Source organism: Pongo pygmaeus, chromosome 19, assembly GCF_028885625.2.
Source record: "Pongo pygmaeus isolate AG05252 chromosome 19, NHGRI_mPonPyg2-v2.0_pri, whole genome shotgun sequence".
Lineage (NCBI taxonomy): Eukaryota > Metazoa > Chordata > Mammalia > Primates > Hominidae > Pongo > Pongo pygmaeus.
Genome location: NC_072392.2, coordinates 29966543 through 29982480, shown reverse-complemented (window position 1 = coordinate 29982480; position 15938 = coordinate 29966543).

The window sequence follows — 15938 nt, the reverse complement described above, 5'->3', positions numbered from 1 at the left end:
CCTGGGATAGAGTTTGGAGTGGAAACTCAGTTTGTAGGATTTTTTTAAAAAAAATCATGAAACAACAATAGCGATAAATTTAAATAGTTTTGCCAGTTGTATCGTGTGTGATAAAAAGGCTTTATATTTGTTTCCTAAATCAGGGCATGACAGTACAAATCCTCAATCAAGTATTCTTATGTCCATCATGTAATTATAGAAGAATAATGCCCAAACCTTCTTTGAATTAGGATATGTCATGAGCATCAAAAGGGAAAAAAAAGTATGAAAATCCCTAAGAGTTTTAGTCTGGAGAGTCATATAGATTGTGCGTTCTTTAGGTAACATTTTAAAACTAATATCTGAAATCACTTGCTTAACCCCTTTGAATAATATACTATTGCCCTTAAGAGAAATTCGGTAATCTACTAAAGGTCCTTTTCATATAGCCCTGACTTCTCTCTCCAGTCACGTGCGCTTACTGGTGTCTATGACCCAAACACACTAGTTGTCTCTCGATTTCGCTAAGATGTTCTGCATTCTTTCTTCGCACAGCTTTTTATGTCTATTGCTGCTGCTTCAAGGCATACTTCTCTAATATTTACTAGCTACTGTTTATTATTTTGAATCAGTTTAATGGTTTATTTTCAAGGAGACAAGGGCAAATTTTGCTGCTCTATATTCCCATAGTATTGTGATCTTTTTATTAAAAACTCATCAGGTTAAAAATTGTCTGTGATTCCCATTTATTTACCTGCTAGATTCTAAATTCCATGAGGACTGGAAATGCAACCATTTTATTTACCTGTGTATCTCAAACTTTGTATTCTTCCTGTGAGATAGTCACATATTTATTAAAATTAATGATTTTTTTATGTCTGTAGACTGCATTGCCGATACCTCTTCACTATGAAATTTTCCTTAATTTCAAAAAAGCCAAACATTATTTTTTTCTTATTTATATAGTTTGAAATTCTTTTCTGGCAATAATGTTTCACCTATAAAAAGACCTATTAACATTTATTTAATAAGGGGAGGGATGAAATAATTATGCATTTTTTTTGAAAGCAGTTATGTCTGATACTTTAATTATGCTATCTAATTTAACCTTTCATAAATGCCCAGAATATGAGAATATCATCCATGATTTAAATACCAATTGCCAAAATTGACAGCTATCAAATGGAAGACTCAGGTTTGTGCTATGCCACATTTTCTCCTCTTTCCTTTTTGTCTAAGACCATCATCTTCCAAATTGTGGAGAAAGAAAACATTTCTATTTGTGATTGCTTCTGCTAGTTATTTCTGCAAAACAAACTGCTCAAATTCAGTAGCATGATGCAATAACCATTTTGTCATCCTCATATATTTTGGGGTCAGGGGGTTGAAAATGCAAAGTGGGGTGACATTTCTGTGGTCTACAATATTTGGGGCCTCTGATAAGTCCTAGATGTCTAGGAATGAATTTAGTTGGACCATGAAATCTTCTGAAAGCTGCTTCATTTACATGTTGGGCTCCTGCATTGGTATGACTTAAAAGCTGGGCTCAAAATAATCTCTTAAACAGAGTGTCTGAATATTGCTTCTTCATGTAACTTGCACTTCCTCACAGCGTGGAATCATACAGGTAGCTTTCCTGAGTGTCTCAGTTAATGGGTCACTGTATTGCCTTTAATAATCTTGCCTCGGGAGTCACATAGAATTACTTTAATACTCAGTTTAAGCAATCACAGCCTGTCTGACTTCAGGGGGAAGAAACATGATGTCTACCCTTCGATGTCAAAGTATTCGTGGCTATATTTTTAAAATGCCACAGTTATCTTCTTTTTAAAGAGATGCCATATCGTTATTATCAGCAATAGAATCAGGATATGAAAATAGTTTTTATGCTACATATGCATTTTTATAATCATTCTTGTTCTTATAATCTTTTTCAGAAAGGGGGGAAGGGGTAAGGATTATGTTTCATTCTTAAATCTTGTGCTGTATTAGTATTTTTATTTTTTGTCCATAATTGATTATGGCACAAAGGTAACTCAAAACTACAGTGTAGAAACATAAAAAATATAAGTTTTCATATCCAAGTTGTGGATAAGATATGCAAATATAAAAAAGATTTTGAATTTGTTTTAAAAATTAAGTCTTCTAATTTTGTAAAAAGAACTAAGATAATTGTCCACTAATCACCCATTACATCTTCTCCTTAGTTGTCCTTCCATGAGAGAGAGATTACTATTTATGATTAATTTGGATTTCAGAAGAAGAAAATTATAGTTTGAGGAAAATTGATTGTGGAGCAATCTCAATGCTAACTGCTATAAAATAGCTTATTACTTGAAAAATGAGGATATTGTATGAATTATCACTAGTCAATCGGTAGCAAAAACAAAATTTAAGTGATTGTAAATATGTCATATTTAAAACTATCTTGTAAAGATATATACAGAGATTATACGTTACTAGCTTCTGGATTCAGAAAAATATCTAACTGGAACAGGTTTAAGTTGGGTAATTGTAGTGTGTCTAATAATTTCAATACAAGGTAAAAACATTTTCTGTTAAAAATCAGTTTTTAATATTAAGTTAGGTTTTATTTATATTTTGAAATTTTAAGGACTCTTGAATATTCTCAAGTAAATTGCAATTTAATGCAATTGTAGTTATACTCAGCAGTATAGTTACACTTGATTAAAGCCATTATAAAGGAAATGTAATCCCATGCTGATGATCTTCACATTTCTTTGGGTTAAAGATCAGTTTATTTCATTGAGATTCCAGTTCAGGAGAAAGGTTATTATTGACTACATGTGTCTATAGTGTGGTCTAAACAACAGTTAGGAGTTTAGTTTGCATGTTTACTATTTTTGAGAGTACGTCAATGTAATGAAATATTTAAAATATCAATGTAATAAAATATATATTTAAAATATCTGTACTATATTTAAAATTGTACATAATATGTACATAATTATATACATTTATTTTTTACAACAGTGTTTTTCCTTGGAGATGATTCAAATTGCAGAAGAGACACTTCTAATTAGTTATTGGGAAGTACAAGCTAGGATTATTGTTTTCCTGAACGTTTGTGACTAGCAATGATCTCTTAGACGTGGGGGTCAGGACACTTGGACCTTAGATTGGAAATGGTTAAAAAATTGTTATCTTAAGAATGACAATGCTTTGTTTGCCAAGTCTTTTTGTTTTGTTGTGTTTTGTTTTGTTTTTTTGAGATGGAATCTTGCTCTGTCACCCAGACTTGAGTGCACTGGTGTGATTTCGGCTCACTGTAACCTCTGCTTCCCGGGTTCAAGCAATTCTCCCGCCTCAGCTTCCTGAGTAGCTGGGATTACAGGCAACCGCCATCATGCCCAGCTAATTTTGTATTTTTAGTAGAGATGGTGTTTCACTATGTTGGTCAGGCTAGTCTTGAACTCCTGACCTCAATGAATCCGTCTGCCTCAGCCTCCCAAAGTGCTGGGATTGCAGATGTGCGCCACCGCGCCCGGCTGCCAAGTCTTTTTGTGTTAGTATTGGTGTTGAATATATCTGGTGTTTTCATTCAAGGAAATACTTAAAAGCCACTTTAGGGGCTGGGTGTGGTGGCTCACGCCTGTAATCCCAGCACTTTGGGAGGTCGAGGTGGGCGGATCACGAGGTCAGGAGATCAAGACCATCCTGGCTAACACAGTGAAACCCCGTCTCTGCTAAAAATACAAAAAATTAGCCTGGCGTAGTGGCAGGTGCCTGTTGTCACTCGGGGGGCTGAGGCGAGAGAATGGCGTCAACCCGGGAGGCGGAGCTTGCAGTCCAGTCTGGGCGATAGAGCCAGACTCCGTGTCAAAAAAAAAAAACAAAACAAAAGCCATTTTAAGGTAAAATAACCTTTCTCAGAACTATCACTGTACACATCTTCCTGTTTCACTGATTCCTCTTCTCTCCTTTAGTTTTAACCTTTTGTGATAGCTCTTTATGCATCTTCTCCTTCTGGGGTCATTGGAGATGTGCTCTGTCTTATTGATGTCTGTTACCACTAAGTACTTCTTATCCCTAAACAGGTGGTCTGATTTTATGACCACCCAGACAACTCTTAAGTAAAATGCAAGCATGTGCTACTTTTCCCTATTCTACACTCATAAACTTCAAACAACAATTCCCTCTTCTGTTTGCATCTTCCAATAAGGATACAGACTTAGAACTTTAAAAATCGGTGGATAACCACTCTTTACTGCAAGAGTGGAATACTATATTGGATGATGATTTGGGGCAAGATCACCTAAACAGAATGGATAACTTTAACTCTACCCTGTCGGTAAGTACTCACTATGCACTCCCCTAGTAGTGTGTCTATTTGATAGAGAAAAGTAGTAGAAGAAAAATGAACAGCTTCATTCTCATGATTTCTAATATGTCATCATAAATATGAGGTCCTTCATTTCTGTTAAGTAGAAGACCAATGATGATACTGCTTACAGAAAGATCTGTCCATGTTCACCTATATCAACAAACTTCCAGGCATTGTGCATTGGCACAAGCTGTTATTTCTGTCTTTGCCAATGTTTAACAATGTCAGGTGATTATACTTCTTCCCAGGCAGCATATTCTATAACATTCTCAATGACATATTTGATACTCTGGAAAGATATTTTTATTCTTCACAGGGTAGAACATGCATTACAAATTCTGTAATCAGTAAAATACGTGCAATGAAACGGTTTCAATTTCATGTATGAATAATTATTTGATGGTTATATAATCTAAAATATTTGTATTTCAATTAGTGTTTTACTTAATACTTTGTATTACTCCCTTTTAATCAATCAAAAAGGAGATATTACCTGTCCAATGGAAGCTTAGCTATGTATTACCCATTGGAGACTACATTAAGGAATTCACTAGGCAATGAGTTCTAGGTGTTAAAAGGGGCATTAATTAAAAAAAGAATATTAAAGATGCGAAATTTTTAAACCCTCAGTCTTAGGTATTTCAGGATTGGTACTGGTAAACTAAAAGACATGAATAAAAAGTTTAAAGAAGAAAATACTGTGTTGATTGAACAGTATTTACTTTTTCCCAAATGACTAAGCTTTCAAATCAGAGACTAATCATGAAGAACCACATGACTTATTTTTAAATAAGTCAGATTGAAATATATTTCAATCTGATTGAAAAACCAGATTGAAATACATTTTTCTGGTTGTGAAGAGAGTTTTATTCTAAAAAGAAAAAATGTTTATGAAGCAAAAAAAAAAAGAAAACATATGCTCTCTTATGTTTGCTCAAGCAGAATTTTCCTCTGCAGCTCATATAATTGGTGCTATAATTATGTACAGATATTTTGATCCTTCAAAATCTATAAAATTCCCTAAATGAAAATTATTGTAGATTAAACATGATCTTAATGACCAAGACAGCTTTCTTTGTTTATAAGCAAGTTAGATTATATTGCTTATGAAAGTTAATTTTTTGTATTTTTATTCCATGGATCATGCAAAAAATCATGCTAGACAATGAAAAGATATCGTGTTTTCTTCTTTTTGCCTTATTTTTTTTTCTGTGCTTAATTCTGCCTTTGCTATATAGTTTGGAAATATAAAGAATTACAAGAATTACTCAGATGTCTTTTTCAAACCTCCAGGTTGCCAATATATTCACCTCATCACTCTTACCTGATTACCACACATTCCTCTGTGATCCTACTGAGCAGTATGTTTATTGTAAAATCTAACAGACCACCCAACTGTGGTTTGCAACATCAAACTATATGCTTCTTGTACACAATATATTAGAAAATTGGGTTTTTGTATATCAGTGTAGAAATATATTTCATACATATTTGAGGCATACAGTTATATTTTTAAATAAATAATATTTAATTGAACCAACATGATTTTTACTATGATGTAATTACTGACTGACCATCAAGTCTACAGACAGCCTCTACCAGAATCAAGATACACATAGGTAATCTATTTGGAATATTTTTTGAGATCTGGGGTGCTCAATTTGATCCACGCTGATTACCTTAATTAGTATACATTTATCGGTCATTGGCATACTTTTTAAAATGAGATATAAAATTATACAAATATCTATAAGTTCTCTACAACATCTTTTCCTAGCAGCATTTTACAGCAGACAGAGGAGGTTGCCAGTAGGTAGACAAAACAAAAAACAAACACTTCTTCTTAAGCATACTTTGTTTTACATGTCATAACATGAATCTACTATCATTTTTTTTTACTTTCGTATTCCGAAAAATGTCAAAATTGGTTATTACCACTGTTTCTCTGTTCTTTCCTAATCATGTCCTTTTTCTCTATCGTCAGCATTTTAAAAAACATTCTTGATCTCTAAGACCTTTCTAGAAAATTCTGACAAATTAAGTGGCAGCTAGAACAAGAGGAGATATAAAGAATTATTGTTGATAATGAAAACAATGAAGTGTATATTTGGCATGGGCAAGTTGCATGTTGACAATGTATCATTGCATAAAAGTTTGAAATATTTTTCCTTTATGAAGTAATTGTCATCAAGATTGAAGCTATTGAATATATTTGCTGTATAACATTTTGTATAAAATAGATTTATATTGCTTTGAGGTGAACAGATATTGCAATGAAATTGTGCTTGGTTAGAGATGTTATGCCCATATTATTTTAATCTTTTCTACTAACTGTCATTGGCAAAAATGCATCTAATACATTGTCTCTCCCCTTCTCTTTCCCCAAATCACATACAACTGAAAGATGCTAGATGTTAACATTTCTGGTAAAGTAGTCTTCTAAAATTCTTTTTCATTTATGTCTAGAGAAAAAAATGTACAAAAATTCAGGACATTTTTCTTCAAGGTATCAAGAGTAGACGATATATATGTTTTTCCAATAAATTTCTAAAGCTATATTTTAGAATTCAAAAAAGAAATATTTGCATTAAAACCATTATTCCTTTACATTTATAGAGGATTCTGTTTGACTTTGGCATGAATAAAGTCCATTCTCTTATTTGCAGTGCTATTAGATATGAGGAGTTTTAGCAGAGGTTCTGGAACAACTGCTGCCTATCACGGTGTGAAATCAATGACATGGAGTCCTGTGGAAACTATTTACTTTGCTATATCTCCTCAATATATGTATATACAAACAAGATCTTTGGCACTGGCTGGAAATCCACAGCAAGAGGTACACCAGGAAACATCAAAAACTATTAAGTATATACAAAAATAGTTGAATGCGTACCTGTTAGCAATGTTAACAGTTTGTGTCCCACAACCATTAGATTTTGCTACCCACAATTATCAGACCAAATTAAAGTAATATGAACACTCCACTCAAGGACAGTATCATTGCAAATATTTGCTCATTTCAAAGCAATATAAATATGTTTTATACAAAATGGCACATAGTAAATGTATTTGATAGATTAAATCTTGATGCCAATTACTTCATAAAGGAGCAGATGTTGTCAAATATTTATGTAATGATGTATCATCAACATGCAGCTTGTGTCCCTTTAACATAGTAAATGCTTTCTTCTGAGAGAAAAGGGTCCTTGATTCTTCTATTTACTCATTTTTGCTGGAAAATTTTGCAAATATAGAAAGAACAATGAATCTAATAATTTTTTTTTTTTTTTTTGACGGCGTTTTGCTCTTGTTGCCCAGCCTGGAGTGCAATGGTACAATATTGGCTCACTGCAACCTCTGCCTCCTGGGTTCAAGCGATTCTCCTGCCTCAGCCTCCCGAGTAGCTGGGATTATAGGTATGCGCTACCACTCCTGACTAATTTTGTGTTTTTAGTACAGACGGGGTTTCTCCATGTCGGTCAGGCTAGTCTCAAGCTCCTGAACGCAGATGATCGCTGCCTCGGAAGTGCTGGGATTACAGGTGTGAGCCACTGTGCCCGGCCAAACCTAACAATTTTTTAGAACCTCTTTCATGCAAGCCAGACATTGTCCTAAGCATTTAGAGACACTATCTCATGTATGTGTTTGAAACAGTTATCTCTATGAAAGCTAATGTTTCTAAACTGTGAAAGATACCTTATTTGCTCCTTTAGATTCATGTGCCATTTTTTCCCGTTACCTTTTTTAATGTACATTATGTCTTCTGGGTCCTCTGACTTCTAAATGGCCTCAGATCATGGTGAACCTGTAACAGGAGCCGCGAAGGATGAAGAGTTAGACCAATATACGAATCCATCTTAACCTCTTCCTTGTTAGTAGCTACATCTTTAACCACTGATTCAAACAAAACACAGACTGTACAGGATGTTTTACTTCTGATTATGAGTAATGCACCTTCTCCTTCAGATGTGCTTGTGGTAAGGAAATGGCGGCTAGGAAGTGACAGGTTACTTCACTATCCTTTGTGGTGTCTCTACCCCAACCCTAATCCATCCATTTGTAAATTAACCCTTCAGGAATTATACTAGTCTCCATGTTCTATGTGTACTGCTTATGAACTGACATCCGTGTAAACTATTGAGAATTCGAGAAGCTTAACTCAAACATTGTTTGGACATCTTATGGAAATAGAGGGTGTGTCTCCACATTTCTATGAATATTAAGAGTGTTGACTTTTACTCTGTTGATTTTTAGCTTCTGTAAAGGTAATTTTTATTTTTGTTTACTTATTTTTATCATATAACTATTAATTGCTCCCAGGTGATGTGGACTAAAAGGGCTTTCTTAGTTTACGCACACTCATGCACACACATACACAGATATGTATGCACACACGTGAGACATTGGCAATTGTAAAACCTACGGAATGAAAAGGAAAGGGCATAGGCAAAATGCCATGGCTTACCTACAACTACAATTTGGATATTAGATATTTATCTTTTGTTCTTTCTTCATAGAATTGCTTTGACTGCTCAGGCTTTTAGAGGCTCCAAATGAATTTTAGAATCTTTTTTTTTTTAATTCTGTGAAAAATGATATTCATAGTTTCATAGGGATAGCATTGAATCTGTAGATTGCTTTGGACAATATGGCCATTTTAACAATACTGATTCTTCCAATTCATGAGCATGGAATAATTTTGCATTTGTGTCATATATGAGTTCTTTTACCAGTGTTTTACAGTTTTTAGAGATGTTTTGCCTCCTTGGTTAGATGTATTTCTAGGTATTTTGATTTTTGTAACTATTTTAAATGAGATTATGTTCTTGTTCTCAATCTTAGCTTGAACGTTATTGGGGTACACAAATGTGACAGATTTTTGTACATTGGTTTTGTATCCTGAAGCTTTCCTGAAATAATGTATCAGTTCAGGAGCCTTTTGTAGGAGTCTTTAGGTGTAGAATAATATCAGGTGAAGAGAGAGAGAGTTTGACTTCTTTTTCTATTTGGATGCCTTTTTTTTTTTTTTTCCTTGCTGATTCCTCTGGCTAGCACTTTCAGAACTATGTTGAATAGGAGTGGTGAGAGTGGCCATCCATAATTTGTTTCAGCTCTTAAGGGAATGCGTCCAGTTTTTGCCTGTTCGGTATGATGTCAGGCATGGGTTTGTCATAGATGGCTGTTATCAAGGAGCAAGTTCCTTTAATATCTAGTGTCTTGAGAATTTTTATCATAAACAGATGTTGGATTTTATTAAAATATTTTTCTGCATCTCTTGAGATGGTCATATGTTTTTTTGTTTTAAATTCTGTTTATGTGGTAAATCACATTTATTAAATCCCACATGTTGAACCAACCTTGCATCCCAGGAATGAAGCCTACTTAATCTTGGTGAATTAACTGATGTGCTATTGAATTTGGTTTCCTAGTAATTTGTTGAAGATTTTTGCATCTCTATTAATCAGAGATATTGGCCTGTAGTTTTCTTTGTTGTTGTGTCTTTGCCAGGCATTGATATTAGGGTGATGCTGGCTTTGTAAAATGACTTGTGGGGGAGTCCTTTCTTAATTTTTTGAAAGAGTTTCAGTAGAATTTGTAACAACTCTTCCACATACATCTGGTAGAATTTGGCTGTGAATCCAGTTGGTCTAGAGTTGTTTTGATTAGTAGGTTTTTTTTTTAAATCACTGAATCAATTTCAGAACTCAATATTGGTCTGTTCAGTGTTTCAATATCTTTCCCATTCAATTTTTAAAGATTGCATGTTCTCAGGAATTTATTTCTTCTAGATTTTCTAGTTTTTGTGCATAGAGGTGCTTATAATAGTCTCTGAGGATCTTTTGTATTTCTGTGTGATTGGTTGTAATGTCACCTCTCATTTCTGTTTGTGCATAATTAGACCTTCCCTCTGTTCTGTTATTCTAACTAGCGGTCTAACAATCTTGTTTATATTTTCAAAAAATGAACTTTTGGTTTCGTTAATTCTTTGTATGGGTTTTGGGGTCTCAATTTCATTCAGCTCCACATTTTAGTTAGTACTTCTCTTCTGCCAGCTTTGGAGTTAGCTTCTTATTGTTTTTCTAGTTCCTCTAGATGTGATGTTAGATCATTAGTTTGCAATCTTCCTAAATTTTTGAGGTAGGTGTTTAGCTATAAACTTTCCTCTTCACACTGCTTTTACCATATCCCAGAAATTTTAATACGTTTTGTCTCTCTTCACTTATTTCAAAGAATATTTTTCACTTCTTCCTATATTTTGTTGTTGGCCTGAAAGTTATTCAGGAGCAAGTTGTTTAATTTCCTTGCAATTTTGTGATTTTCAGATATCTTCTTGGCATTGATTTATATTTTTTCCTCTGCGTTCTGAGAATGTGGTTGGTATGACTTCTATATATTTTTTAAATTTATTGAGACCTGCTTTATAGCTGAGAGTGTGGTCCATCTTGAAATATCTTCTATATACAGAGGAGAAAAATGTGTATTTTGTCTTTGATGAATGGAAAATTCTGTAGATGTCTATTAGGTCCAGCTGACCAAATGTGAAGCTTAAGTCCAGAATTTCTTTGTTAGTTTTCTGCCTTGATGATTTGTCTAATACTGCTGGTGAGTTGTTGAAGTTCCCCACAATTATTGTGTGTGCTGTCTAGGGCTCCTTTTAGATCTAGAAGTATGTGTTTTATGAATATGGGTGCTCCAATATTGGGTGCAAATATAATTGTATAGCTTAGTCTTCTTGTTGAATTGAACTCTTTATCATTATGTAATGCCTTTCTTTGCTCTTTTTTACTGATATTTGTTTGAAGTCTTTTTTCTGATGTAGGAATAGTGACTCCTGCACTTTTATATTTTCCATGTGTGGTAGATCTTTCTCGAACCCTTTACTTAGAGCTTATGGATGCCATTACATGTGAGATGGGTCTCTTGAAGACATCAGAGAGATGGGTCTTGGGTTTTCTTTTTTTTCAACGTTGATCATATTTTAGAAAGGTGTTGAGAAAAGTTGTCTTCCTGATAAATGTCATACTTTAGCAAGTAACAACTTGAGATTCACATCACAGAATTTGCCTTAGAGGTTGAGCAATAATAGCCTTTTTTTGAGTAGGCTTGTAGCTTCTCTAAAATTTCAGAATCTAGCCAGGCGTGATGACTCACGCCTGTAATCCCAGCATTTTGGGAGGCCGCAACAGGTGGATCACGAGGTCAGGAGATCGAGACCATCCTGGCTAACACGGTAAAACCTCGTCTACTAAAAACACACAAAAAAATTAGCCAGGCATGGTGGCGGATGCCTGCAGTCCCAGCTACTCAGGAGGCTGGGGCAGGAGAATGGCGTGAACCCGGGAGGCAGAGCTTGCAGTGAGCCGAGACTGCGCCACTGCACTCCAGCCTGGGCGACAGAGCGAGACTCCACCTCAGAAAACAAAAAAAGGAATTATCACTCAAAAATTTTAAATGCAAATTTTTTTTATGTTTTACTTATATAAAGATGCATAGCATATAACGCACAAGTAATAAAATATTAGTTCCCTTTTCAGGGGGAGTTTTTGTTAATTTTTGCCTGACTCTTAAATCCATAGATAACTGACTGCAATTAGCAAATGAATTAGAGTTTCAATATGAATATTGGTTACTATTTTTGTATACATTAGTGGTAAGATAAAAGTAAAATTAAAACCTTTACTTGTTCACCAATGATACAATCACTATTCTGAGAATCATAATTTTTTAATACAAGGATAATATGTCCGTGTATGTTGGGGCGGTTCACAATTTAATGGTTACAGACGTAATTTAAAAAATAATTTGCATTATTAACATACTTTTGTTCATTGTTTATTTTTACTTTTATTAATTAATTTTATTCTACACAATCAACAGAATATTAAATCGAACCCTGATATGTGGTGTTAATTTTCATGCTGTAAATTCTCTCTTCATGACTGAATTACAAGCTACAACCTGAGGACACTAATAGGAAGTAGGAGAGATGCACATTAGCTTGTCATTATATAGTGTTGCCATGATACAAACATCTATGTAAATATTTTCGGTAGCATAAATCACAGCAAAATATAGCGAAATACTTGGGAAGTGATGAATTTAAGTAATTTATTTTCCTTATTTTTAATATAATTTAATTATAAATTAAAATGTTTATTTTAAATGATTTCTGTGTCTAAAAATGACCTCACAATATTTCCAAAAATTTAATAGTCAGATCTCATAAGTTGATATGAGATAGCTCTCAAACACAATTGTGTATAACTAAAATGTCTAGAATTAATAGCTAGTTTTAGAGTCAGGAAATAAAATGATGTGGTCAGAATTTTATTTCTCTCATCTAGGGAAGAGCTAAGATTTAATCTTACGTCTAGATTGGGTCACATGTTCATATCTGGACAAATTAATTACAACCATCCAGTTAGAATGCACTAGTCAGAACTGGGTCATGGACAACTTCTACAATTTGCAGATTTATCAGGTTCACCTAAACCTCATTGATTCAAACTTAGAAACATTATTCCATCAAAGAAAATTGACAAAAAGAACTGCTAAATATTTATTGCATACTCTTTCCAAAAATACACACCTGCAGTATAAAATACTAGTAGTGAGAATATATTTATTGAAAATTTACTATATTTTAAACACTGCTAAAAATTTTACATATTATCTCATTTGATAAAATAAGAGAATTTTATCAATATTATTATTTCTCTTCATTTTAAATATGAGTAAGTCTCTAGTTACATCTTTCTATTTAAGATCATATATGGAAAGTATTAGGATGGTGCAAAAGCAATTGTGGTTTTGCCACTAAAAGTAATGGCAGATTACTTTTACTTTGTAATACTAGATTATAATATATGTTAAAATCTGTATTCCAATCTTGACTCCAAAACTTACATTTTACATGTAGAATGCAACACACTTAGTGAACCCCACATTCTTATCAAAAGTCCATTCACTTTTGTTCGTGGCACTTTTGATCATAGTTTCATAGACTATTTTAGCTGCAGAACAAAGCTACCCATTGCCTAGAACATGAAAATAAGTGAGAGGTACTATCAATCTATGATAAAAACTGTAGAACAGGGTTGTAATATATGAAGAATGTCTTCTTTAGGAGATCAATAAATAGTAAGTTGATTAGACAAAAACATGTGATTGACTAAGTTTCAATAATGAAAAAAGAAAGAAGACGAGAGTGGCAAGTAATAAGCTGAAGCTGGGGACACATGAGAAATTAGTAGAAAAAAACTTATCGAAAGAAAAAGTTGCAAATGCCTTTATTTTTGTTTATTTTAGGTCTATCTGTCTTGATGAAGCATTTCTTCCCAAATCCATATATTCCAGGTAGATAGTGAACTTCATTAGATTTGCTTCCAATAGTTTGTAATCATTGTTTAATTGGGGATTTTTCTGCTACTCCAAATATTTGGAATCCCAGTCATCTCTTACTGTCTTTTTTAAAAATGAATTTGCCAATATTTTATAGGTAATACAAGTCCAAAATAGTAAAATTATCCAATAAAGGCAAGCCAACTAATCAATTAATCTGAAAATAAAATTGTCACCTGAAATTCTACTATGTAGGGGTCTTTGCTGTTAAACATTCGGGCCCTCCACTATTGTGGGGCCAATTTAGTTCTATCCACTTTCTGATACTCTCAACTGTGTCACTATAACATGTATCCCTTGTCCCGAACACCAAGTCATTTTCTTATTCTTCTACTCTCTCAAATTCTGAAAATTAGACCCAACATTGTCTGAAGGAAGAACTTGGGGCTGGGAATTAGGATCTTATCAATAAAAATGAAGTAATCTAAAGGTCACTGGATATCTTTAGGTATTTATTAACATAGATGAAATATGTCTAGCAACATAGAAGCAGAAGACACTGTGAACAGAAAATAAGAAGATAAAATTATTTAAAATAGGAAGTATAAAAAAATCAAGGACATCGGAAGTCAGCCTGGGGGAGCAAAGTTTATTCTATCTTTTAAATAATAACTTTATTTCTTTTAATAATACATTCTTTAGAAATTGTAAGGCTAGGTATTAAATCTTGTGATACCAGTGTGCTGAAATTATGTCTACTCATTGGATATTTTCACTTTTATCTTTTCAATTTATATTTTAGAAAAATTACTTGTCCCTGTTTAAATGTATATTCATCCCAATATAAAATACATAAATAAAATGATATAGTAGACTGAATACTTTAAAAAAAAAACTTAAATTCTAACATTCTGTAGTTCTTCCGCATCCCATTTGTAAAACAAGTAACTGATTTTTAAATTAATACCCCATAAATAGGTTAAATTTATTTTTAAATTTGTCCCCCAGAGAAAAGGGTTGTAGCATTTTATTTTCAACATATAAAATCAATCTAGATATTGAAATAACCTTGTCATTGGCAGATATTCTAACGGATGATCTAACCACTAATTTTTGTCTATGATTTATAGCAATTTTTTATTTGAATCTGTAGGATGTAAATACTTTTTACACTGAACATGTCACCAAATAGTACAATACTTTAAGCTAAAAGTAGCTAGGAAATACATAGGGACTCTTAAGGTGTTTGAAACAAAGATTTTATGAGGCTTATCATCTGCTGAAAGAAAAAAAATCATTTCATTTCCGATAATGTCAGAATAGATAGGCCATTGTTGCACACATAACTGAGTCTGACTGTAAGAATGAATTATCCCAAGTGAAATCCTCTAAATGTTTACTTAACGCCATAGGATGAAAATTTGCAAGCAAGAAAAGTTGAAAAGCAAGCCTTGGGGGAAGGAAGAGAGTATCAACATCACAATGAAATCTGCATTTGCCATTTTAAGTAGGATCCTGTAGCAGGACTTAGAGAAGCCTGCTGTGTTTAAAAATGATCTTTTGCCCTTGTGTGTATATGTTTCAGCATTGAAATAATCAGTCCTCTTTCAAATATAATTTGATAGCATAAAGTACCCCACTAGCACAACTTTTGAAGCTAAGCTTTTCCTTTGCCTTGTGCACTTAGAAATTTTTTCACTTGTATTTGATAGCCCAGACCTATTGACTTAAAATTCCCTGCCTGATATTGTAAATAATTTACTTCTATTTATGCCTTTTAACACATAAAATGTTCTAAACTGTCACCTCTAGTTATGGTAGCATGTAGACAATGAAGCCTAACAGGACATCTGACTAAACTAGATGTGACATGTTAGTATCACAATACATCAAATTTGATATAATGCCCTTTTTTCACTTTATATTATAAAATATTTGATTTTGCTTTTTCATATTTTTTGCCTTTCTTTTTAGATACAGTAATATATAAAAACATCAAGTTTTAAAATTTAGTGAACCCAAGACCTGATGCTTTGAAGTAATTAACAAATAAGACAACATGTCTTTGCCTTTGCATATGCATATAAACATTTATTAATATAATCATGTTGGAGGGCTTGATGTACACAGCATCTTTTAGATATTCAGAGGTTACTTTGGAGCAGCCTATACTTTTGACCTGTAGCAGTGTTCTTGCAAACCAGTCATTCAATTCTACTGGAATGAGATTAAAACAATCCAAGTATGGCTGTGTATTCATATGCTTCTCCTG